Here is a 27537-nt window from a genome sequence, read left to right on the forward strand (position 1 = left end):
TATGGTGGCTGTATTATTCAGTGTTCACTCCATGCCATAATTTGTTTGCTGTGCTTTGACCATACTCTGCCTGCACATGATTGGTTGGGTGAATTCATTAAGAGGCAATGCCACAAGGACCCTGAACTTTTTATTTGAAGTTGTGCGTGTGTGTTTGATGTTTTACGCTGCGTACGAATTAGGCATTCAAAAACTGCACGTGTGTGGAAAGTAACTGAGTAGTAACTCAGTGAAAGAGTACAGGGGAGGGACAGAGTGTGAGTAAAACACAAGAAGCTGTACTTTTAATTAGCAGTCTTTTGTCTGTCATCTAAATGCTGAGCTAATGTGATTGAGAAAGGCTTTGCCCCTCCTCTACACACACACACACACAGAAAACTGGGGGTAACAAGGGTGCTGCCAGAGAGGCTCCTGCCTTGAAATACATGAACAGAGGTTCTCTCACAGCTCACACAGATGTAAACAGAACACTTATGGTCACCCACAGGGAGGCCAGAACCTATAAAACTACACAAAACAACTGTTGTGGATATGACTTTGATGACTGCTACTTATCTAATGTTCATGCACACCAGAGCACGCAATCACACGAAGTACAAAACAGTAATCCAAAGTAGTGTTCTTCCTTTCCTTGGAATATTAAGCCAGACATTGTTTCAGCAAGATATAAAAGAGGGGAGCTAAACACACCACAACAGTTTAGCTGTGCAATCTATAATGAAAGGGCGATTGTGTATTTATGGCACAACGTAAATTAAAAAAGAACTGCAAGTACACCACAATTAAAAGTGGACTTGATAAAACGTTGAGTTCAAGCAGCCCACAACAAATAGTGGGGTCCATGCTCCGTGTTTACAATCCTTCTAAATGACGGGTGTGTATTAGCACGATATCATATAAAGCAAGCATTCTTATACAAAATGGCAACATGTATGTACAGATTTGCAAATGAAACACACATCGCTGACTTGTGTTTGAAGATAACTTAGATATTCCACCTGGTGGCTCATTCTAATTTTACTCGGTAAACTTTTCGAGTTATCTCTCCTCAGCAGATCTGCATCACGTCTGCCTTCAGTGAGATATGGGGCAACACAGTTTGCAGGCAATGTAGGCTATTACACAACGATCATTCATTTTTCTGTCAGTGTGCTGTATATAGCACGTATCCCAAACATCAAACCAGCTTCATGTCTCCTCACTAACAACCATGGGAGAGAGAACACTTGTTCTCCATCCAGTTTCTTTGTTGTTCGTTTGGCAAACCAGCCTGTGTGCAGAGTTGAAAGCTGAGTCAGTAAGTCTGGCACCTGGGCTATACGGGTGCCGCTTATCAAAGGGGCTCCACGAGAGAGGAAAGCTTTTGGTCTGACTGGCCCTGAACTCTGTGTAATCCCTAATTAGTCCTTTCACCTTCTCCTCACCTTTTTTTTTCTGATAAACACTCACATTAAGTGCAGCAGTGCAGAAACATTCTTCATGACATCTCCATCTCCATCAAGACATATGGGAGAACGTCTTTTTTTGTACGCTTGCATGTGTGTGTTCGCTTGTGGGTTACAATAACGCAGTTTAACAGATTGCTGTGCTAAGACGGCATTGTTTGAGTGCCAGAGGCTACAGTCGAGACATGAAGAAAGAAAGCTGAGCGAAATGGAGACAAAGATGAGGCTGGAATGCAAGGCAACACAGAAAGGCTCTGATGATATGAATACAATGGTATGTGTGTAAGTAGTAAAATGAAAGCTCGGGGGTGGAATCCGCACACTAAAACCCTCATAATCCTGTTAGCACGCTCTAACAGGATTGGCTGGAGTGATCTATACTCTTCCATTTATGGTGCTGTTTGATTGAATTAGGTACTGAGGTTGTAGAGGGTCACGTTAAGATCCTCGTTTTGGTCCATTTTGGCACCAAATGTTTGACCAAAAAGAAACCATGACAACCCTAAATGATGCTATGTATCATATTCTTTCATCTACTTAGATTTTTTTCCCCTTCGTCTGTCATTTCTACTCTGTCACATCTAACGGAATAATCACAGTGGTCTTGGTTTGGAGTCTGCAGTCTGTTCTGTCCTTCAAGAATTTATCGACGGGTTCTACTCCTACGGGAGCCAGAGCGAAATTAAATTTAGCAACTCAACATTTCTGCATTTACACATTCTTAAAATGGCAAACGGGACATTTCTGTGGGAGACCATCATGCTGTATTTTACATAGTCTGTGGTTGCCCCTTACAGCTATTTTCTAAGAGCAGACCAAACTGTGCTGGCTAAGAGATATTTGACAGTTTCGATTAGTTCGGAAACTGATTTTCAGTTAAACACCACCTCTTGTAAAAACAGACACCAGTATATGAGAATACTCACCACAAATAGGCATACTGGCCACCATGGTTTCTAAAACTAAGTTTTGACTGTAAATCTAATCTTAAAGCCCTTCAGCAAATACCACAACAGTGCACTGCTTGTGCAGCAGACCAAAGATGATTAATACACAAACTTGAGAGCATTGCCTCGTGATTAATAGCAGACAAAAAGTTTCTTTCAAAAATCCCCCTGCCTCTGAGCATCTGTCCAATGCACACTCTCAAAGTGTGAGTCCGTACACTGCATCAGACTCGGCTAACCTCAGGGTCATCAGATTGTGAAACTACAGGAACAGATGAAGTTAAGCGACAGCAGCAGGAGCAGAGGTCATCACCTCCAGATGTCACACAGCCCTGTTCATGGCGAAAGAATTCATGGAGACGATTGGTGCCTTGCAGCACTCACCACTGCCCAGACTCCCTCCGTGCACTCATTACCATGCTGTGAGTCCCAGTTATTCTCAGGCCTCTTTGAATCTCACTGAGTGCTATAATGATGTCAGACGTGCAACTTTCTCTTTCCTTATTTCCTGCACACAGCATGCCCTTCCAGTTTTTTTCATTCCAGGTGTGTGAACCAGCGCCTGAGCGAGCAGGAGTGAGTGTGGCTGCGTCAGTGTTCAAACAGCCTAGACCTGGTATGGATTTACCTTAATGCACCACATACCTTGCAAGTGGGCAGTTAGTCTATTATTGCACGCCGGTTTTTTGCTAACAGTTCATTCCCATTGTTGCCCTAATGACGAGCTAACACACATGTTTTCAGGTGTGTCCTTGCTGTATGAGCTACAGCCACCAACAGCCTGCATTGGGGCTTTTTCAGGTTTCACTCGCAGAGATCAGACAATGGTATTGTTTAATCAGTGTGCTGCTCCAATAAACTTAGCTACTGTTTACAAGACTCCCCACACAGTCTATATCTGGAATAATTAGCAATGTTATCAGACATAGCTCAAGGCGCCTGGTCTGGTGATTAGCCACACACCGAAGGTAATGTCTGGTTCCTGTCTGATTCCCATCATTAACATCTGATCTCTATCACACGACATGCATTAATACTGCACACAAATATCCCCCAATTACCTACTGCGGCTGCATTATTATAATCGCACCACTCAAAAAGGCAGTGTAAAGAGATTAGCATAGAATTTTGTGCCTTATCAGTATTAGTATCTGTGGATGCATCAACGATTCAGCTACCTGAGGGATAGTCAGCCCTTTCTGGCTGAACTCTGCCAAGGCCTTAGGCTGCGTTAAGTCAAAGTCTGTAGATGAGTAACATAAAGACACACTTGCACACGTGTCTAGATGGGAACTCAAACAATTGCCTCTTTCATTTCTTACAGATATAATAACCTCCGTCTTTATAGCTCTAAAGTTGGCTGACAGCAGTGGTTGTTATCTGATCCTCTGGCGTCTTCATTTTCAAGGATTTGCTAAGGAGGAGAATAAAAACTGAATTTTAATAAGTTGCAGTATGTTAAAGAGTAAACTCTGATAGGATTTCTTTTCTTCAGTGTGCCCCTCCACCGCTATTGTTGCTTCTGTCTGTCTCTTCACCTTTTAAGTAGTATTAGTAATGTAGTAACGACTTTTTCATTACAGCTCTAAAAGTAAACTACGGTTTCTTTTGCATGGGCTCAAGGACAGCGCTGATTTCAAAAGCAATGGGAAGGACCAAAGAGACTGAAAGTCCTGCATAGAAATCTTTTCAAAGTCAATGACATGCCATTTCTGCTGCTTACACAGCATTCCATCCTTATTTCATCACTCTGTACTTCTACGTGTTCAGAGTTTTATATAAACAGTCAAGTGAAGAAAGAATATAAAGATAAGAACCATAATAATTCAATTAAACTCTGTTTGTATCTGATTAGATTTCATAACGGTAAGCTGCTGATACTGAATGGGGTGCTTCTACAGTTATTGTACACGCATCTGAACACAAGTGCATTCAGTCCAGTGAATATATTTGAAATAGTGTTTGTTTTCTTGATTACTTGACTCGATTGCATGATAGGAAAGTGTTTATCTTAGCCAAGTGCTCAGAATTTCTCTTAATTTCATTCTTCCACTTAAAGAGAAAGAAAAAGACAGAAAGACAGAGGTGGAATGTATCTGATTACTTACTCATTAAGAGGGTTAATGAGGTGTGTGAAAGCTGTTAAAAGAATGGCAGTGTGCTGCCACTAAATGCTAACTACCCTCTTCCTCCCTGCATGGTTAAAAACTCACAAGTAGACACGCACATAAATGACTACATTTACAAACTGTGGGCCTTTCGAAAGTTGCTGGACCTGGAAATGATCCCACAAGCGTCTCAAGATACCACTGAGAATAAATTAGCAATGCACTCATATCAATAAACAAACCAAACACGAACGGAAACTTCTCAAACTGTCAGTTAAAGAACTATCAAGTAACTCTAAAAGTACAAAATGAAAAAGAAAGTAAAGGGATTAATGGATGCATGCATAAAGTTTCTGGTGTTGTCAGAGTTATTATGGGCTTTAAAGCAGCACTAGAGAAGTTTGTTAACCTTAAAACATTGTGCTTCCGACTCATTTTCAAGCTCACCAACCTTTGTTATGCACATTCCTGAGCTTGAAATTGCTCTGAAGTGCCCACAGGCTGAAATACTGTAGTAAACAGCTGTGATTTGGCACAACATAATTTTGCCTTATGGTTCCATAGAGAAGAAAAAAAAAGATATTTTCTCCATTAAAAGACATTTATAAAACCATATATCTCTGTGGCTAATGCAGCCAAGAGATCCAAGGCAATGCTACTGGAAGAATAGAAGAAGAAGAGATAAAGTGCATGAGCAAGACACTGGACAAGAATAAACATGTGATTTGATGTTACTGCGAGAGAGCGCTCAGAGGACAAAACAGAATGATAGACGATGCAGAATAAGCTTCATTGTTGCCATCCATAAGTTAAAAACTGATGGGATCTCTTTTCTGTAGCGTTTGCTTTGCTTGGCTCTGTCGGGGAAGTTGCCGTCGTGCGGGTTAATAATCATGAATAGAATACAATCATGATAATTTCTCCATCTGCTCTGAGTAGACTGTAAAGCAGAGGCGAATGAATCTGGGGCTGATTTCTGTAATAAAACAAATTAAACATGTTTATATACTCCATATATTTACTTTGGTGCTCTGTGTCATGACTACCTTAACATACACATTCCGTGTTATGTCATTTATCACAAACTGAAACGAAAGCTGAAACCTTGTCATTACAGATGCCTCACAGATGAAGCCTCACTTAACATCTCGGTTCTGTTTCAGACAAACATGGAAACAAGTTCTTCTCAAGTAAGAATGTTTGGTCAGCTTTAGCAAATCTCAAATCAAAACTGCAGCCGCTTGCAGCCTTTGGAAATGTTCTCTGCTATCTTGGAATACACGACACAATGTGCGTTACGTTGCACTGATTTCACACATAAACCAAATTCAGATCCTTCAAAAATGTTAATCAGAAAAACTAAACTCAGTCATGGATAAACTTTTGTGTTTTTGTAAATGTGTTTGTTCATCGGATATATATCATAATATATCATAATTAGGTTCTGCAACATTACACTACTTTGTCTCTTGGCATATTTGTTGGCTCCTGCAGGTGTCCTTTGTCAGCCTCGAAAGCATAACATGCACACACTCACGCATATAGCTGTGCATGTGCAGGGCTCAGACAGAGGTTTGTTTTCATAGAAATGGCATTGCATCCCACAACTGCAGGGAGAGCCAAAGAGCTAAAATCTCCAACTTCTCCAGTCATGCTTTGACAAATGATCTTTTATTGGAAAAGAAAAAAAAACTAAATGTGTCATTTTGATGGAGCTTAAATTTGACCTCGAGGGGAAGTTTAAACAGATTAAATTGGGTTTTATCTGTGAAAAAGGAAAAGAAAATTACAAATAAAAGAGAGGGAAAGTTTTCCAGGTACAGAGTAGAATACCAGACAAATTAATCTGTTGGCCAAATAATGAGTGTATTCTCTGCTACTGTAGCAACACAGCAATGCAATTCACACAAGATTCTAAAGTAACGATAAAATAGTTAAAAGAGTATTATTTGACTTTTTTGCCATTATTTTTGTTAATGTTAAACACTGGATTTTTAATTAATTAATAAATCTATTTATTTTTTACAATTTAACACACTGATGTGATCGAAGACAAAAAGACTAATTTAACACCAGCTTGTGAAGCATGGAGAGTAAGTAAAGAGTTCTGTCAGTTTGCTCAGTATTAATGAGTAATGGTGCCTTTCTTTCTGCTGCTGCTACAGCTTATGCAACCCATTGAGGGGAATACTCCAAAGACAAAAACAATAAAAGCAATGAAGTAAAACAGAGAAAGACAAGGTTGCTGTGGTAGTCAAAAGAGATATGCTTTCAGCCTTTGCTTTGGTTTTGAAAGGTCTTCAGGAGCGCCCAAATGCACACAAACAGACGAATAGATTAATAAATAGATAAATTGGCTGTGCTGACATGCTTTATTTATGTGTAGACATGTATTCGGTGGAGTTGAAAAACAACAAAACCACAGTGTCAGACAGATGAAAAAAGAGGAGAGGTGTTTAAAAAAAGAAAGAGAATGAGGTGAGAAAGAGTGCAGATCAATGCCATGGGGCTTTTGGGCACTTGCCAAAACACAGGCTTGCATATGAGTGTATTCATGTGGCCCACAGAGATTGTTTGTGTGTGCAGCCAAGAGTATCCACACCTTTCTTCTCTCCTCTAACCCTCCCACACCTTTTGCCAGTCCGTCTCTCTCCACACCTGCACTTTTATCTCACTTTCTCACAAGAATAAATGATGAAGGTGCCTCCTAGCTGTATTCCTTTCACTCGCTCTCTCCTGTCTACTTTGGCATTTTTGCTCCTCCATATAGCAGCCAGTGCGATCTCAAAAAGACAGCCAGGCACCAGCACTATCATCACTGTGATTACCAGTATCACCTGGAGGTCAAAAACCAGTCTTGTCATCTAAAATCACACCTTCCATGTCCATGTAAATCATCATGCAGAGAGACTAGCATGCAAGGTTGCAGAGTATGGAAGGTGTTTCTCTTGTCCCTTTGTGGTGGAGATGAGATGAGGAGAAGAAAGAAAGTGCTGCTTTTATGAAGGAAAAAAAAAAGATGATGTGCTTCAGGAACGCTCTTGCCCAAAAAACCCAAGAGAATAAGTCAAATTTTCTGCTCAGTCCCTCGTCTAGGACTAAATATAGGCTCTACAGAGTTTAGTGAAAAACAAACACTGTGCTAATACAGAATGCAGCATAATTCAACAGCTGTGATGCTTTTGCTTTCTTTTTAAAACTAATGTCAATACCAGTCCACCAAAACTAAAAAAAACAGAGCTGCATGTCACCCAATTAGGTGCCACTTTCTCAACTTATACAGTGTATATATATACATATATATGTATATGTATGATTGTCATAAAACAAGCGTTAACATTATCTCATTTCTACCAGACCTCACAGACTGTCACAGCAGTGTTCACCTATACATTTAACCCTGAAATGTCTTACACTTCTTCACAAGCTGAAATAGGAAAAATGAGGCCATGTGGCCATATCTCAAGAGGGTTTTGTGATTTATTTCGACGTTGAAAAAATACGGCCAGCCCGATACCCTCTGTTTCCCCCTTTCTCTCTCATAATACACACAAACACAGCCACAAACTGCCTCTTTTCGATGGGACCTAAAGGGGATTTCATGGATGGACTCCACTCTAATCATCAACAGTCACAAACCAATGAGAAACACACAGCGCTCCCAGACTGGAACACTCGACAACCACGAAGAGAAAACACAATGTCAGTGGAACTTATCAAGTCCACATGAGGGCTGACAGACACACACACACACACACACGCACCCACACACACACAGACGCATGCATAGTCACATATTGAGAATCAAGACAGAGCAAATTTAACTGCTGCCCGCATCTCCTCTTTCACTGTAAATGATTCATGATGTCTGTGTGTCTTTGTAGGGCTTAAAAGTCCCACATGAGCACATACATTTGGCTTTGTGCTCTGCTGCCACCCGTGAGGCAAATCTATACTTTCTCCAAGCTCCCGATCACCCTAATTTCCTTCTACCATTATGTCTACTTGAGTTTCTGAGTGTGTCCAGGCCTTTCATTGGCAGTCAAGCTGAGTGAAGGAGCCTGGCTGAGTTGCATCGATCATGACAAACGCTTAGAGGCACTATCGGCGGATGACAGGGTGTACGATAACCCTGCTTTGCTCGGGGACGCAGCCAAGCCCTGTCCATCCATCATGGTGTCTACCTGCTGGACAATGGTAGAAAAGTGTGAGAAAGCGAGAGAAGAGAACATGCCTCTCAACAGGTCCATTATCACTACCATTACTTGCCACTACATCAGCCGGCAGGCTCTTTCTCCAGCCCAGAAACAAATTATCTCCATCTGAGAGTAGCCTGGAAATCATCTTGTTAGATTGGACTAATGTTTTACACAGAGTGAGGGCAGGGATAAAAAGGAAGGAGGCAGCCATTTAGAAAGACAACAATGTAAATCTGGTTGGCCAATCTCTCTCTCACACACACTCACATACTTGCACACACTATGTGGTCTTACTAAACTGGTTAAAGATGCCTCTGGCTACCTAGAAAGTGGAAAACCGATCCTGAAGATCGGATGTCAGCCTTTCCTGGAAGCGCTGGTCTGAGGTCAGTGTTATTGAGCCACTGTGATGACAGATCCACCTCACCTAACCACAGGCCACTGATAGCAGATCAGACGACTGCCACAAAGACACACATTGAGGAGCTATTTCAATCAACACCAAAAACCAACACTTGAAAACACTTAACTGACTCCGTGCAAAGACGTGAAGGCGATATTTGATGAATGCCAACTTAAACGAACCCCAGCCTAGATCATCCTCTGGTTTCCTGTGCCTTCCTCTTTGCAGTTTGTATGCAGCCTGCTCTATTCTCAAGCGTCACTGAAATCTGAAGTGAATCCAGGCATTTAAGCATTCACAGTCACTACCACACATGGAAAGTATCAGGAGAAAAGAAGGAGAGAAGAAGGGAAATGAGATGACTAAGCCAGAGGGAAGGTGAGCAGAGCAGCTACCTTTATGTCGCCTCTGTTCTCCCTCCAAATCCTTCCCATCCCAAAGGTACATGCCTAAAGAAAGTCAAGGACACCTCGTCTAAACAGAGGAGCGCATTGGAACAAAAAGCTCTCCGAGTTCATATCAACAGATATTATTGGATTTGCAGTTCCCCCTCTAAACTTTAAACCAGTTTGTCTTTTATTTTTCTTACTACTCAGTTAAGAATTTACATTTTGTGGGAGTGCATCGACTTAAATATGGGTTAAATTTGCATCACGTGGCTGTGAGCACAGTAAGGTCACATTGCCCTGAGTGGAAAAGATGTGAAGTGATGAAGCAACGAAGACTGCAGACTTCCTCTGGTTATCCACTGCCTCCTGCTCACCGGGATGTACGAGAAAAGTGCATTTTGCAGCCTGACATCAAGTAAACAATCTACCCCGATCATATATCACCTTATCTTTAACAGATCAAACTCACATGCAATCTCATATATATTGTAATTTCACAACCACAGAGCCAAAGAGCTTGAGGCAGAAAGATAGCAGTATAATCTATAGTGAGACTGTGCTTTGATTCCATTTTTTCTCAAAATAACTTTTCACTTTGTGGTTTAACAAAGCAACGGGAGGGCAGCCTCGAGATTAATGCCTGAAATGCTCAACAACTGTTGCTGATTAATGGTTCGGTTTTACAATATTTCAAAAATTGGATCAAATGTTCTTATTTTTGAGACGCTTATCAAAACTCACCATAACTTAATCTCATTGAAATCTACACTTCTTTTGACAAATCAAATGACAAATTGTTTTGGTTTGTAATTCATTTTGTGACAGTAAAGTAAACAGAGGGAGAAAATATTTTTGCACTGTTCATTACTAAAATATATTTGCATTCAGGGAACAAATATAACACCTGCCAAGATATGAACACAAGGGATTTTTGGATTTGGCAGGTGAGTATATTGGGGTCGATAGTTAAGGAGCAAGTTAATGATTTTAGAATACAAAGCTGTGGTTTTTATAAGCACTGACTGAAACTGTTGTGACCCTCAGTGTCCACCACATCTCCTATGATGTCTGATGTCTGTTTGAATGAAAAATGTGAATTAAAGCGTAAAACTGCTGAGGCTCAGAACAAGGTCGTACATATGATGTCATCCATTTAAATTAGAATCTCTTGAAAGGTATGCTAAAGAGGAGTTTGCATGCAAACAACTAGATGTGTTACTTTCGGTCAAGTGATGTGCGATTCGATCTTGTTTCAGTAAAATATAGTTGTAGCTTGTCTTTCGAGGATGAGACAAAAAGTCAGTTTTGGTCCCAATTTGTGTGACTGAAAAGAGCGAGGATTTTCTTTTTTTACTCACTTCTTCAGAGGCAACAATCTCACTTCTGAAATGTGTTCAGAAGTGGCCCAAGCTCACTAAGCAGTACATCTCCAAGTGCCACAGCCCTGTTTTTTTACATTATGAGATGTAGCCACACAAACTCCGTGTGTGAACACCGATGTTATGCATTTTCCAGATAACATGCACACAGCACTGATCATGTACAGTGAATACATTAAAAACAACACTAACTGGGTGAGAATGAAAGAGTTTGTCTGTGATTCCTTCTTCATCTTGCTTGGTCAAGAGTAGTCAGGCTTTTCATCTCCAGCTGTTCAACCAGACTGCACTGCTTGTTTCAGCCAGCATAGCTCTACTTAACTATAGAAGTAAAGGTAAACCACTGGTCAGCGGGTGCTGAGTGTTTGAGTGGGTGTGTGGAGGCAGCACTTCCTGTGACAGGTGTGTGCACGAGTCAGGGGTCCATAAAGGTATTCATGAATATGAATAAATGACTGCAGGGTCTCTGGGAATATGAAGACTTTTCATGAATATTACACAAGGCTTTCAGGCAGGCCTGCAGCTTTACTCAAACCAATAATAAAACCTCTAATTCAACACAACTGAGTTTTAGATACTTCATTTCATCTCACTTTTTCCTCAGATGATCCAAGAACTACAGAACAATTACTCCGGTTTGAGCTGGTTTCTGTTATTTTTCTGCTTAACGCTGTGTCTTGAATTCATGTATCTTTGATAGATTTATATAATCTAGTGAGTTTTTGTGATTAAACTTCTCCTCTTGTGTGACCAATAACATGCAAAAGTTTGCAACCAAAGTTCAGTTAATGTGTACGGTTAAAAGAGTGGAAAATTAACTTATAATCATGAGGTATGAAGTCAAACCTCCACAATCAAGAAGAAAGGAAGGATATATCAGGAAGAATGGACATAAAAAGCATAAACAAGATCTAGAAAAGACTACAAGGCTACAATAACGGGGCAATTAGTAATGTGAGCCGAAACTCTGGCACCAGGCTTTTTTCCAGTCATCATCTTTTTTAAATTTAATTTTAGAACAGTAAAAAGTACAAAATAAAAAAAGTCTCCTTGAAATCAAATCATCTATTTGTAGTATAGCTTTTCAGTCAGACATATTTACCAAGGATGCCAAATCTTTGCATGTCTCATAATATTTATAGGGTGCTGCTTCTATAAGTAATTTTGTTCAAAATAATGCATTTATGCTGATGTCCTTGTGTATTTGTGTTAGGATTTGTGGGGCTTTTTGTGGGTTTGGCAATAGAAATTTGAAAAAGAGAAAACTGGGAATAACATTTCAGTGAGCATTAATCAAAGGCTTCAGACTTTTATGTTATTTCTGTTATCCATTAACTTCACTTCATAAGCACTTTCACCCCAAAACCTTTAAGGTCAAATTTCACCCAGATTGAAAGCCAAATCCCACTTCTGCTAAGGTGCATGTACAATCCTTGTGTCAGAATGGCTTCCGAGTCCAAGCTGAAGGTGGAAGGTCAGAAATTTGCAGGGGTACTGGTTGCTAGGAGACAAAAAAGGTAGCTAGAACTCTGACTAAGCCTTGTGGGGTGTGCATGTGTATTTGCAAGGATTCACATGCGTTGTGTTTGTGAGAGCATGTCTGAGGCTGGCAGAGGAAAGACAAGACAATGGAGATGGTCCCAGCTGTGCTGCAGTGGGTGGGGGTCATCCTGAGAAAAGGAGCTTAACAATGGACATGAGTGACTGCTCTGGATGTCTACCCTGTCGTCTTTGCTGCTCTTTAATACCCTCATCCTCCAGCACCGGCAGCCCACATACAGTGAGGGGCAACGGAGAGAGTGAAGAAAAACTTTGCAAACACAACTCAGTGACAGTCAAAGACAACAATTCCTAGTTTGGGATTTAGATAATTTATGATGATCAGTGAGACATTTATAGGGATATTTATGATATTACTATGGGAGTTTCAAATGGTATCATTTAATTAGTAAAAGCTGTTCCAATGAAAATAGTTCACAATGAGGTCAGTGCTTTATTTAGTACAAGTATGTCTAAAGATACACACTTTGCTTAGTTTTCTCAGTAATTTCGATTGATTTATGGGAATGGAATTCACCTACACCTTTTTTGAATTTGCCTTTCAGCACGAACATGCAGTAAGAGCAAACACAGAACATAGGACCTTTCCAATCTGATTCAACTCACTCTGTAAGACAAACTTTCACAAACAGACCGTCTCCCTGCCTCTTCTATTTATTTGGCATATGGTTTTACCCTTCTGCATTTCTTAAACTCATGTGGCCTTGAGGCATATTCATTAATGAGTGACCAGCCTGGAGCAGCAGATGTGATCTGCAATGCTCAGGAGATGAGGCCAGACTATGCTTTCAGGATTAATGAACCTTTGCAGAGGTGCCGCCGTAGGCATGGATTTTTTTTTTTTTTTTTTTACCACAGGGGCCAAATACACACCCACACAAAAATTTCCTTGAGTGAAAGAAATGGTCTTTTCCTTTTTTTTTTTAAGAGACTCGAAAACAATGGATGTTGAAGCCCATCCATCATCATTCACAAGCATTAGCATAAAGACTGATTACTCCCCAGGGTTGAGGATCGTCTGCTGGAGCAACGAATGCATGCCAGCACAGTTAGCTTACTGTCGCTGACCAGATGAGGCCAATACCTTCAGACAAATTATGGGAAAAATGACAGCGGTGATGGATAAGTGAGAACACAGTGGCTTTGTGTTCCGTGTGTGAACAGTGAATCAAGTCCATTTGCTGAGGTTGAACTAACATGGCACTGTGCTTGCTTGTTTAATCATGTCTGGCAGCATGCGTCTTTTAACGTTTTTGCGAGCTACTTCATTGCCATAAGTCGTGTGTAGATGTCGATGTATAGCCAGGGGCTGAGAGCATGCATACTTGCGGCTGTGTGTGTGCGTGTTAGAGAGACTGGTGGAGTCACAAAATCAGCCTGCCACTCACTAAAGGACCAACTGCCAGAGCAGGGGGCATGAAATTAAAACTCACCACCCAGGAAAGGAGAGAAAGAAAAAGTCCGGGGGAGGAGGTTGATGAGGAGGAGGAGGAGGATGAAAGGGTTAGTGGAGGAGAAACAAAGGATAATAAAGATGCAGGGCAGGACACAATAGGCAATATAAAATCATCCAAGTCAAACAGGAAACAAAAGAATTTTCTAACAGCGGGATGGAAATGTGCTCTGCATTAATGATGCCTGCCATGATTCTTCTATACCATATTACTGGCATGGGGAAAAAAAAGAACTCCAAAACCATAGGAAAACCACAAGAAATACCATCAACTGTTTGGAGACGAAGCTGCTGACCCTCAGAACTTCAAGCCATATATCATCATATGTGTTGACTTGCCTCGTTGCCAGACATACATTTGGTTTCTGTTTCTTCTGATGGCAGTAGATCACCACACTAGTAAAGATTTAATCAACACAGAAGCTGCGCACACATCTGGGACCTATACACACACATATATTCACACTTATTCTATGTCTATGCAGGCGTCTTCTCTACCACTTTCAACTCTGACCTTTGGAAAGAACAGGAGGCCCCAAGAGGCTATGATGGATATGCCAGACACAGGGAGTTTGTGTGTGTGTGTGTAACATTTGTATGCTTACCTGACAATGTTACATTCTGTTACTGAACTTTCCTATTTATTTTCTTTAGTATATTTTCCTGCTCTGTGCAAATTGACCACACACACACACACACACACACACACAACTACCCTGCATGCTGCTGCAGGGGTGTTTACTGAGAAAATAACACATGCACGCAAAAATGATGCGTTGCAAACGCACAAACGGCTGGGAACAGCCTGGCGGATATCCTCACCCCGCAGTTCCTATCTCACTCCAGCCATGACCTTTCACCCCGGCTCTGTGAGTCAGGCTGGGAGGGCCCTGAGCGTGACCGATCCATTAGACTCCTCTGACAAGGATGAGGATGACATCTGAACCCCCTGAGGCAAGGGAGGGACGCAGACCACAAACAGGAGGAGGACAACTAAAAAGCTGTAAGGGAGAAGATGCTCACTAAAATTTCAGCTATCAGTCAGTCAAAAAAAAAAAAATATCTGTGATGCCCTCTGGTTACAGCTTTGAGCTTGAATAAGGATTTACTATTTTTAGAAGAGTGGATCAAGATGCAGGGAGTTTATTTGCAGAACAAAGAGTATTAGAGAATGTGGTACTGTGGCTCAAACAAATTAGCAAAACGTATTGGAGAAGCGTTATTGCTTTTTCTCGTAGTTAAAAATGAGCAACTTTGATTCTCTGCTCATAGTTATTATTGGAGAAGATTAAATATTGTCATATTTTCAGCACTGATCTTAACCGTCAAAAACAACACGATCCCAGCGGTCAACATTATACAATTTTAATGGTGAAACATAAATTTTTTTAGGTTTGTTGTGAAGGTTTTGTTTACTATAACTCAACCGTCTTTGTAAGTTAGAATGATTTTTGTATTTAGCTCTGTGTTGATGCGTTTTTACCTGTGTATGAAGTGAATAATGTCAATGACAATTTAAACAATTTTGCAATTCCAAAGAATAATTGTACCGTAATTAGTTAGATGGGACTTAAAAGCAACAATAACTGCAGACTTGAGTGGCTCCAAACTAAAAAGAGAGACCTTGGCAGGAAGGAGCATGAGAGGACGTGATGGGAGGAGGTTGGGGAGTGAAAGATGGGACTTTAAGGATGACTGAAAGAGAGTGAAAACCTTGTTTGGAATGCTTTTGTCTGCACAGGCTAATATTTGTTCTTGGATTTTGCTTTTTCTCCTCCCCTTATTTGCTGTTGACAGAGAGGAATGAAAAGGCAGATAGCCGGCTGGTTACCTAGTAGCAAGACTTTTGTGCTTGTATGCGCGTGCATGTAACCAGTAGGTTCCCAAGCAGCAGGATGGTGAGCAGAGGCAGAGAGCATGGAGTTTAACAGCGTTGTTTTCTGCTCAAAGGTTCATCATTTGATCATGTTTAGGCCCACAAACACAAGCCCAATATGGGCCAAAACATGTGAAGTGTGTGTGCAGTAGAGATTGAAAGGACAGAGAAAAGGATGGAGATGTTCAAATGTCTTGCACATTTTATCAAGATCCCCTTTCCTTTTATGCCCTCCCCTCACTCCTCTCCTCTTGTCTGCTGGGGTGTTAGGCGCTGTGACAGCCTCGGTGTCTGCCTGACGGCCAGTCTCACAGCGGGCCAGTCATTGTGGCAGCACTTTGATGTCTTTGTGGCGAGAGTTCGTGCCTCACGTCCACGCTCATTAACTTTGTCAATGACAGATCAATGTGAGCCTACAGAACACCGCACTGCCTCGAAATTACAGCCCATTTACCATTCTGAGTCTGGCCGGGCCTTGGCTTCACTCTGAATAAACACACAATACAGCGAGAGACGGGGAGAATGTTCACCCATGATAGCCCCCATTTAACAAGAAAAGCAAGGAGGATATGGCTCCACTTAACTCCTCTCGCATCCCATCTTCCTGGGGCTTAGTGCTCACAGACAGCAGTCACATCTCTTTACATCCTGCAAGTCTCTCTTTAATGATTAGGAGATTACAGTTCCTCTATGTGTTTGCGCCCCGACGTCAGTCAGACACATGTAGCCGAGCAGAGAGTTAAATCCACAACAGCACCTCGGGTCTGTTTATTACAACTTGACCCACATTGTCAAGATCTGACACTTGGCGCCTTCAAACAGTTTCTTGGATGTTACTGCTGTCTTTTGTGTCTTGTTTCATCTTCCACATTTACTGCTGATTTTTACTGCTTTTCCCCGTGTTTTGATGGCCTGATAGTTTGAGTAAAGAAAATCATTACAATCTGTCAGTCTGCAACAACAAAACAGTGTTGCAATGTGTTCATTTTGTGTAACATGCGCTGCCTATCATTGAGTCATTACCGACATATGCCAAGTAAAATGTCAAGTAAAATTCCGGATGCTTGAGCTATATAGATGTGCCGCCCCCCAACAAATCAAAAAAACTCTTTTAATTTACATAAAAGTAGCTTAGAACGGTTAAAAATTTGATCAGGAAAAAAATCAGATGAAACTTTCTTTTTCTAGGCATTAAAACAAAAATTGGTACCAGATCATAGCTAATGAGTTCCAGTATTTTGGTAAATGTTTTCTGCATCTTTTACTCTCCGTGTGCATGCAGTCAGTACCACTCTGACTACGATGAGATTGAAAACAGAAACAAGAGATCTTTTTTTTTAACATAAATATGCTATTTCCAATACAGTCCCATGCTCACATGCAGATATCAGGTTCATTGAGATTAGAGCAAAGACTGGCTGAGCATGTGGTGCCAACATTTGAAGTTTTCAGCCTTATTCAGCCTGAATGATGATGATGGATCGCTTGCATTTTTACTACGATTATGATTGTTTTGAAAATCAGATCCATGCATGTGCAAATTAAACATATCTGAAAGGTTTGCTGCAATTTTTAAGATTTCCGATTGCTGGTAACATGTAATGCCGCACATATAATCCTACCCTGCACCTTCATAAACATGCACATGGATACACAAAGCCTCATACACACAAACATGTGCAGCCAGAGAGATTGTCTGTACTCTAAATATTTAAAAAGCCTATTCCTCCGCCTGTAATTAAAACCACTGCAGCATTCCAGTGCTGTATCCCCTACCATCAACCCATCTCTCCCTCTGTCTCTGCATCTCCCCCTAGTCCGTTCTTGTCTCTCTTCTTCCTTCCTCCATTTTGACCTTTGCTTCAGTTGCCTAGAAATGGGATGTTTGAAAATCTTCCAAAAACAATCAAACTGTGGGAATCCTCAGTACCCATGAATCTCTCTTCCTCTCTATCATGAGCCCTCCACCACCAAATCTTATTTGCACTCGCAGCTCATCGAGGATGGCATAGATTTATTTGCCATTCGGAGAAAGTAAAAGGTCAGGTTTTGTCTGGCAAGAACGGCAGCTGTCTCTCCCGAGGAGAGGGTTGCCTTTGCTAAGAGCAGTAATGATATGTTAGGACAGCCCGCAGAGCAAACACAGGAACTGTGAGTCAGCGCCACACACTGTTTGGTAACAAAACTCAGGGCTTCAGTCGTGCCCGGGCCTGTGGGGGATACCAGGGGTAGATCCTCTCCCTGTCCCACTGCTTCCTTCCATTAGAATTTGCCCAAATCCTTCTTTTATCACTGTGTTTGCTCTGTTGAGCTCACTAATGCTCTCCAGCTTCTCTCACAAGGCAGGTGTTTATATGCATGTGTGAGAGTGTTTGCTTTGGCCTGTACTGTAATGCTTCCCATCCCTTCAGCATCAACATGGAGGGAATTCAGAGAGTAACGCAACGAAGGCCTGAGAGGGGAACACACACTTGGAGGCACATGGGATGGACGTGTTCCTGGAAAGGAGAGCAACAGTAGATTTCAGTCACCGTAGCATGAGTGTGTGTGTGTGAGTGTGAGTGTGTGAGTGTAAGCATGCTGTATGCGTCTGTGTGAAGTTGTAAACACGCACTTCTCATAAAGTGGAGATGGTCTAGAGAGAGCTGCTCTCATTTCAAGCATAATTTATTTATTAGATCCTCGTGTGTGACATACACACACACAGTCACACACGCTGTGACAGAAATTCAGCAGTTTATACCATCACACACCAGCGATCAACCATATTCCCCTTACCGCTGTCTTTCCACCCCCTCCTTCCTTCCTTCCTTCCTTCCTTCGTCAAAATCGATGGAGTGTTTTGTCACCCAATGCTGCATTCGGTGTAATATTCATCTGAGGAGAAAAGCTCATCTCACACTCAATGAATTTTCATAAACTCTGCGGGTGCTGATTGGTAAATGAAGGGCAACAAGCTTGCCACACATGAAGGTAAGGGTGCACACACACAAATCAACAACCCCATTATCCAAGCTTGGGGCGAGAGCTTTGTTTCATACCACTGGAATCTGACAGTGATTTATGGAGAAAGGGAGTCACACTACACCCTGATACACACAGGAACACAAAGCAAGGTTACTGGCCCAAACATAGGCACAAAGAAAGGTTACCGCACTACCAACAAAGCCACATCGACAGCAGTGCATGCTGTGGTCCAGGGTCAACACCACATCAATGCAGCCCAACGGTTGAATTCAGCTGACCCACTAAATGAATGCCTCGGCTGCTTTCAGTAAGTTGTTTTGATGAATTCCATGAATATGAAACTCTCAGCTTCATCATTTAATGATTCCTTAATTACTCTGCCGGAGACAGTGTGAGGCCCAAAAAAAGACACAAAAGACTCTCATGATATCATACTGATTCCAAGTTTATATGCCAGGTCCTGGAGTTATTTTCTGCTGTGTTACCGCTGTGGTTTTGTTAAAGCAGTGAACCCTAAGAAGCCCGACACACCCTGCCCCTAAGCGCAGGTATGCCCTCCACAGTGCCAGGCTTTCCTCCCTTCTCTCTGCACGGACATGTTAAATCCACTTTATATCTGCTTTCAGTTACAGCGCAGGTGAGCACATCGCATTCTTTCTGTCTCACTGTGAGTGTTGAGAACACAAGGCAGCGCTTTAGCTGGTAATTTGTGACAATTTTAGCTCCATGGTTGCTTTTGGAACACACACATGCAGACGCTGCAGGAGAAAAACAGATTCCCGAGGGAATCATTTTCTGCACACTGCGACCACAGACCTTTTCTGCAGAGCAATGCAAAATCCATTCTGGGGTGCTACTTTGTTGCTACTCACATTCTTGCTTGGACAGCTGCGATTTCCTTACATGAAAAATAAAAGATGGAGGAAGTCGGACAGATGGGATGAAAAGTTTGCCTGTAGCATGTGATAAAAAGTAAATTAAAACACTGATGACTCATAGATACATAATGCTGGCAGTGAGTCATTCATAATGAATCTTAATTTGGAGGTAAAACACTCATTGATGGTTTTGCTCTGAGGGCCTGAAGAATGCACAGTAAGAATGATATTAAAAAACAGGAATCAGAAGCTAATCCTGACGCTACATGCACTGTGGACAATAATGTGGAAAAACAAAAGTGAACATGGTTAAGAGAGATAGAGACAAAGAGAGTCAGAAATAGCTGTGAGACTGGGTTTAATTGAATGAAGGCTGATTTTCTAAAAATGTTCCTCTCTGGTTTGCTCATTTTACCACTTGTACTCTCTTAAAGGGGGCTTAAGCTTTCGCAACAATAGCAATGGTTTGTTTGTGCGTGTGTCTATTTGGTGGAGCTTTCTGAAAGCCACTCCAGGGCTCTCCAGGGCCGAGCCAAACGCAACTAGCTTGACGATTGAGGATCGGAATTCAGGAGGGCGAATGACAAAGAGGCTCTCCCGTGATGTGTGTTTTACAGGATGAGACACACACATTTGAGATGAAAAGAAAACGGAGTGAGAAGGAGAAAGCAGGTGTGAGTGCCTGGATTAGCAGCAACATATTAAAGGCAGTGGTCTATTCAGGGTTGTGTAATTGCAGAGGCAGTGTCTGCTTGTTTCTTTAATTTGCTCTATAGAGAAATACAGCAGCTCATGTGTTACACGTTAATTATGTTTTCTGGGATCCCCTCTCTGCCCCTCCCCCTCCCTGTTGACTGACAGCTCCGCTGCCTCCTGGCCCTGCCTGGCTTGGAGCAGGGAGTGGGTGATTGAATAGGCTAATAAATAGTGAAGGAGGGGTTGGTCACACCCCACACTATTGTACCAGCGCTGTCACGCCTGACCCTTAACCAAACACATACACACACACATTTATGCACCCTCACACACACACACACACACTTTGATGGCTAACAATGTGCGCACACAACCTTGTGCGTCGTCACACATACACAAGCACGCACACACACCTTCACATCACCTCTGTCAGCCCTGACCCCGTACCAAATACCCAGGCTCCCCACCAAATGAGGCCCCAGCTATTGCCTAGCAACCACGGAACAATGAGCTCCAAGGAGACGGAATGGCTTGAGCAAAGAGCAGGCTATTCTCCAGGGATGGAGGGAACGGTGGAGGGATGGGAGCCAAGGTGGGGAGAGGAGGGGACTAAGGGTGATGGGAATGGTGTTAGGACACATCTTTAACCATGTCACAAAGAAGGTGCCTGCCTGGGAAACAAGGCAGTGCTTCTCTAACCCCGATGGATGTCTCCGTTCAACTTAGCTCAGCTCTCTCTCACAACTTGGTGTGACTTTTGACTTTTTTTTCTTCCCCAACCTTCTCTCCATATCAACCCAATGTATGAGGAGAAGTTGAGGGGAAAACCAGAAAAACAAAAACAAAGTTAAAAGTAAAATATTACATAATCTGCACTACGAATCAACAATCTTTGACTAATTTCACTGTTGACACAGACATCCTGAAGCCTTGGCTCTATTCATTTTATCAGTTCTCCATCTTACTGCCCGAGGAGCAATGAAGGTGTGTAACACAGATGTTTCCCCCATCATTTTTCAGAAACACAGGTAGGAAGGTAAATGAGGGTGAGACTACACGCAGCATAACAACGGTCTGCCAATTCAGTCTCCATAGAAACTATTAGGAGCTATTCTATAAAAAGAAAATGAAATGAGAGAAATAAAGCCCGTCCAGATGACTGCCTCAAGCTGTAATGATTTCACTGAGACATTTATCACATATCAGTGCTTGATTAGGCTTCTGCCATTTTCAACAGCCAGTAAGTTTCTGTCAGTAGAACAACTTTAGTTAGAGATCTCCTCTGTTTCTGAAATTAATACCCCAGAACAATTTGTAACCTAAATAAAAAATGTTTTTGTTATTTAATAGGAGAAAGACTGATGCAGTGAATTGTGAAATTGTGGAAGCTATTGGCCACCAGCCTGTTTAAATCTTTCAATAAACTTGAAAGGGCCTCTTTATTTTGTATTAGTTCTACAAAGTGAAACCTGGACATATCCCCTCTTCTTCATGCGCATATCCCCTTTAACCCTTTAAACCATTGTAAAGTGGAACTGCCGCTATTGATGCGACAATGTTTTGGATTCTTACTATTTTCAGACAAGTCAAACATGAAAATAGTTAGCAGTTACACCAATATTGACAGAAAAGCAGAATCTGCAAGGCAAACAAAATCCCTGTGTGAGAAATTAAGGTGTCAGGGGAAGGGAGTGATAAACAGGTGTGGCTTGGCATTTTGGATTAACAGACACACAAATTTCATGCATATATGCATAGACTGGTTTGAAGGATTTTAGGGGCTGAATGAGAAGGATTCGAAGATCGTTAAGGCTGCTTCTGGATGAAGTCAAATCAAAGAGCATCAGACGTTGCTCTAGTTTCTATCTGCTGCACATTCTTTTCTCTCCACTTATTCAGATGGAATTTATGAAGTGTTGACACACTAAGAGAGCAGTAATAGAAAATGTTAAATGAGTTTGTATTGATTTCTGGCCTTTACTGTTGCCCCGCTTAAAGGTATCTGACCTTCTGTGGCCTGTAAATATCAGTGAAGGTCTCTGGTATAATGTATTAGACAGAGGAATGCTATAACTTACATCCTTGAAAGTAGTGTTTGTCTTTGTGTCTGGTTTTGGGGTGTCTGGACTTCATGGGAACTGTTGGGTTGACTCTTCTATTCTACAAGCAACAAATGTGTGCTGGGTAATATCCACTCCACTAACACCAGAACCAACAAGACCCCCTCTGGCCATAGGCTTGATCTCCACATGAAAGGGTCTGAAAGCTCATTATCACAGCCAGGGGCTCATCAGGCCTTCTACTCTCCAGGCCTTTTATAAGCCAGGGAAGATGGAGAAATTCAGGGAAAAAGAAAAAAAAATCTCATTTTGGACTTGCCATCCAAGCAGGCAGGTGTTAAAGATACAGATAAGACACAGAGAGGAAATATCTGAGCAGGATGAAAGGGAAGTGATAAGGAAGGTAGCACAAGGAAGATGACAGGGAGGAAGTGAGTTACAGTAAATGGGGTTGGGTGGATGATAGAGAGAAAACGAGGAAAGCTGACAGGGAGAGGAGGCCTTCTTCTACTCCTATCTCTGTGCAGTGTTTCATCCTCTGTAGGGCCCCAGTGTCACCCGGGCCTCCTCCAGCAGAGTCCAGCTTTGAAGTGATAATGGAGCTTTTGGCTAATGCTCTCCTGCAGGTGCCCCCGGCTCCCACAGTCTCACTGTCTCCCAGCACAGCCACACAGATGAGAAGAGATGAAAATACTTTCAAAGTCTACGGATGAGACCAATCTTTCCACTTTGTGCCTCTTTTTCTTTCTTTCACTTTATCCGCCAACCCCACTTACTCTATCCCCGCAGTATTTATTGCTTCCCAGTCAATGTCTGTCACTTTCTGGTCCTTCTACTTCCCTCTAACTCATTTTACCCTTTTTTTCCCCTCCTCTCATTCTCAATCTCTTTCCAAGATTGAATTTCAGCACTACACTGGATTTGGGAGTATGGATTTGAACCATCCAAAAAAAAAAAAAGAAGCAATTTAAAGTCCAAGAGATTAAACAAACCTTAATTTAGAGCTGTATAGATAATTAAACAATATCAAACAGAACATCTAAAAAAATGAAAGACTGCAGAAGATGATTAATATCCTTTTTTTTGGCCCCACCTCAATTTCTCTTTCACTGTTTGGTGCTTTCATTCTTTCTGCTCTCCAACTGCACCTTCTATTTTGCTGTAACTCCCTCCATTTTAATCAATACCCAGTGTCTCACTCCTCCTATTGCTCCCTTTGAGGTGTCAGATTGGCGTGACCACAAAACAGGTAAACACATATTGGCCTGGCAGCATCTCAGATATAACACTCATTTCAGGAAACCCTGCTTGGGTGGGGCGGGTGTGCATGTGCATGTGCATGTATACTCATAGTTCAAACAGCGGGAAAGAAAAATCGATTCCATCCCACAGCGATTCCTTTTTAAATTGCACAAAGCTAGGAACGAAAGACACCCTCAGCACACAAGACCATGCTGTTTCTTACAAAAAATATATATATATCTCTGCAACAGGCATATACATACACTCTTGGACTAATAAGATCACTCCTGCATGCAGTGATAGCAGCAGGAGAGTATTGTGAGAGGAAGGCAATACTGGAAAAAATAGCCATTTGTTGGAATTTAGATTTACCTCTTTGCTATGCTCACTGACCCTGCACGGCTCAATATGTCTTTTTACTTGAATGCAGGCAGGCACATTATTTGGAGAGCCTATCACCAATCAACTGCTTACAGTGTGGGGCTCTAGCAAGATATAAGAGAAGCTAATACAAGGAGAAGAATGTTGGTATGTTTTCCTCTGGATGCTAAACTGGAAGATGTTCTGTTCATAACTCTGGTAGCCTGAAATCAGATTCTATGAGCCTTGTGCCTCATCCACAGGTGTTAAACTTTGCTTGTTTGGAGACATTTCAGTGTCCCATCAAAAATACCAGAAAGGATGCGTGTTGCTGAAAATGAACTAGTGCAAGTGGCTGCTGCATCTTATGTGAAAAGTCCATGATTCTGGTGCCCAGTGAGTGAGTGAGTTAGAATTGTCCGGGAACTGCCAAAGTGGGACTTTAAACTTTATTTCCCTGCTGCTGTGCATGTTTGTAGTTTCCCACTAATCATATTGACAATATTTACATGCACACGTGACTTACGACTGTGAATAAACAAAACATTAGTAACCAGGTTGATGTTTATGTGAGAACAATTATTGAAAAGTGGCTAAAAGACTCAAAGTAGAACTTATTTGTTTGACGTTCAATTCAATTTTAAACAGGCTGTAAGACTTTTGGAACAGATGGATTTTATCACTTTTCATTGCCTGCGTTCAATGTGAAAACTGATTAAGAAACTGAACTTATGTTTGCTAATGCTTTATGTGAGTAGTTGTGAAATATACTGAAAAAAAATGGAAAAAATAAACCCTCCACAATGACACTGCACCTGTAGATAAATCCAGTTTTTTTTATACATTTACTTATAAAAAATATCTATCATCTATCCAATGTCCAAACTGCTTGAATGAGTCTGCAAACAATGCTTATAATGTTTGACTTTTTAACTTTGAAGAGGATTCTGAAGTTTTTCAGAATAATCAGAAGAATGTGGACTATGCAGTCTAGTTGAGACACATGTTACTCATATATTTAAACAAATAAAGTGCAATTTGAAGAGTAATTTGAAATATGAACAAGAGTCCCTATTAATGTATTTGTATGACAGGTGCAGAAATCTGAGTGTGGCACTGCTTTTGGATGCTCCGTTGGACCTAAAAGAAAGAGAAGCATTGCTCATGTGCACCAGTTAAATAAAGTTAAATAAAGTTCACTCACATTGACTCACTTGGGAAAGCAAGATTCAGACTAGGAAACACTTTTTGCTTCTTTTGCCATTGGTCTGCACAGTTCTAACCTCAGAAACCTCAAGGCACACTGAGCCACATCTTTATGCAGCAAAACTCTCAGTAGCAGCAGCTCTGTAGCTTGGGGAGTCTCAAGAACAATAGGCCTGGAGTTAAGCCCTAAGAATGGACCTGCTCACCACAGAAAGAGAGGAGACGCACATATGCACAAACACACAGAAATACCACCACAGGGAAGAGGAAGTAGTTCAACCATGTCTCTCCTTCCAGAGGATAAAGGGATGCATCCAAAGCCTGTAATTATACATACACACTCAAGTAAAAATCCAAAAATCTCTTTCCATCCATTACACCACACTTTCCCAAGTAATTTGATCAGATTTTGTTCAGAAAATATGAGGCGCTTTTTGAACTATTCGCCTCTCAATTCTCTTTCTTTGTTTGTCTTCCGTTTGCTAAGAAATGGTAAACAGCCAGAGTCTGAGCCCTGCAGAGCGATAGTTGTTAGAGCAGCAAATCATCAGGAGGTGGGTAAAGTATGTGAGCAGTGGCATTTGTGATCGCATATGTGTGTGTGTGGCCACGCATGCGTATGTGTACGTGAAGGCATAATTTGCCCTGCAGTTTGTTTATTTTTTGTAAATCCCTATCAGAGATGGAGCCCCGAGGCCACAGGGTAGGGCTCAAACAATCATTTACTGTACGCGTGTGGGTTGGCTGGGCATGTGTGGGTAGTTTGGTGTGTCTTCCTGCTTTGCAGGATGTTAGGAAGGGTTTTGGAACCCCCTCTCCCCTCCCCACCCAAGAAATGAGAGGCTGTGTTTGGGTCTGCTTGGGTAACTTCCAAAGCTGAGTCTACAGTCCAGACCCTAACAGCTCATAACCAGAGATTACACACAAATACTGTATTCTTCCTGCTAAGCAGCGCACACACAACACTTCCAGATGATGATCCAGAGCAGATAAAGTTGAGCGAAACCCCAGATTTCAAAATGAACCGTGACAAGATGGACATATGCACAGACGGAGGGAAACACCCATCGAAGGGAGACTGTGCTCCATTATGACTCTGATGAATGAGCTGGGTTCCTCATTCGGATTACTACACTCATACTCCATACTTTCTGAGTACACATATAGGCATTAAGTATGTGTTCATACACCCCCAAGCAGGACTACCCAACAAGCTCCACACTGACTGTTATTACTGGAATGGTACAGCAGCATTCCTCAAACCCCTGCTTTCAGATTCCAAGGAGTAAGTGTATGTGTGTGTGTTTTGTGTGCACATGTGAGGACATGAGGGTAGACTTTTCTCCCGTTTGTGTCAGTTCCAATCTGGAGGTGGCAGAGCCAGCCGTCACAGAGGCAAACTGTCGGCAGCCGCACAGAGAGGAGGAGGAGGAGGGGGGGGCTCCTTCGGCAGCTCCGCAAGTGAAATCCCTGTGTGTGTATACTCATGACGGATCTAGACCACACTGTGATGTCTTATTTATGCTGTATCAATTCATAATGACCAGACCAGTCCCAAGTGTGAAGAGGCTCATGCGCACACACTCACAAGAACATGCACGTATATGATTGAGACGGTCATCGTGGCAGAACTTGTGCGTGTGCATTTTTGCGTGTATGAATATTTAGAACATCAGATGTGGTACGAGTGCGTATGTAGAGCAGGGTGTACGAGACACTGGACATACACACACACACACACACACACACACACGCTCACAAACAGACCACTGATGTCCCAGCGCTTTAGTGTGAATATTTAACAAGCCTCAATCCATCTGCTCAATAATTCATGAGCAAGAACACAGAATCGTTAGGAAATATAAACACTGTTCTTTCCCCCCCTGCCTTTGCAGCATCTTTGTTGCTCTCTTCTGCACCTCCGACCATCTCCTTCTCTCTTCTCCAACTTTGTTCTTCCTTTGTCTGTTCTTTTGGCCTCTTTCTTTCTCACTCCCGTTGTGCTGCGGTTGTGAATATTTCAGATGGCAGAGTGGTTTTTAAATTACCCCCTTTTGGCTTCCGCTTTCCTCACATGGTTTGGTCTGCATTTCTCTCTCACACACGGTCCGACTCGTAAAGAAAACAGTGACAAGCCATAAAAGCCACTTTTACCAGCTGAAAAGGACTAGGGCAGGAAGAGGGGCATGGGCAAGGAGTCAAGGTCTGCCAGGTATTTTTTGGTTGGGCTGAAGTTCATACCAAAAACCTAAACTCTTACCCTGTAATTTTTAAATTAGAACTTATAGTGTTGGTTTTCCCAAAGCAAGAAAAATATCCTTAAGTATATATAACGTACAAATAAAATATACTTAAGGATATTTTTCCTA

General features: G+C 41.8%; 2 protein-coding genes across 5 annotated transcripts in view; one reads left to right on the top strand and one right to left on the bottom strand.

Moving 5' to 3' along the window:
• hps1 (HPS1 biogenesis of lysosomal organelles complex 3 subunit 1) overlaps positions 1 to 27537 on the top strand; it is a 289252-nt gene that overhangs the window by 94943 nt on the left and 166772 nt on the right. The gene's annotated exons all lie outside the window — the stretch shown is intronic.
• The window catches only part of slit1a (slit homolog 1a (Drosophila)), an 86330-nt gene that overhangs the window by 39580 nt on the left and 19213 nt on the right, over positions 1 to 27537 (bottom strand). The window lies entirely within an intron of this gene.

This window comes from Leuresthes tenuis, unplaced genomic scaffold, assembly GCF_036924035.1.
Source record: "Leuresthes tenuis unplaced genomic scaffold, fLeuTen1.0.hap1 SCAF_8, whole genome shotgun sequence".
NCBI classification, from domain to species: domain Eukaryota; kingdom Metazoa; phylum Chordata; class Actinopteri; order Atheriniformes; family Atherinopsidae; genus Leuresthes; species Leuresthes tenuis.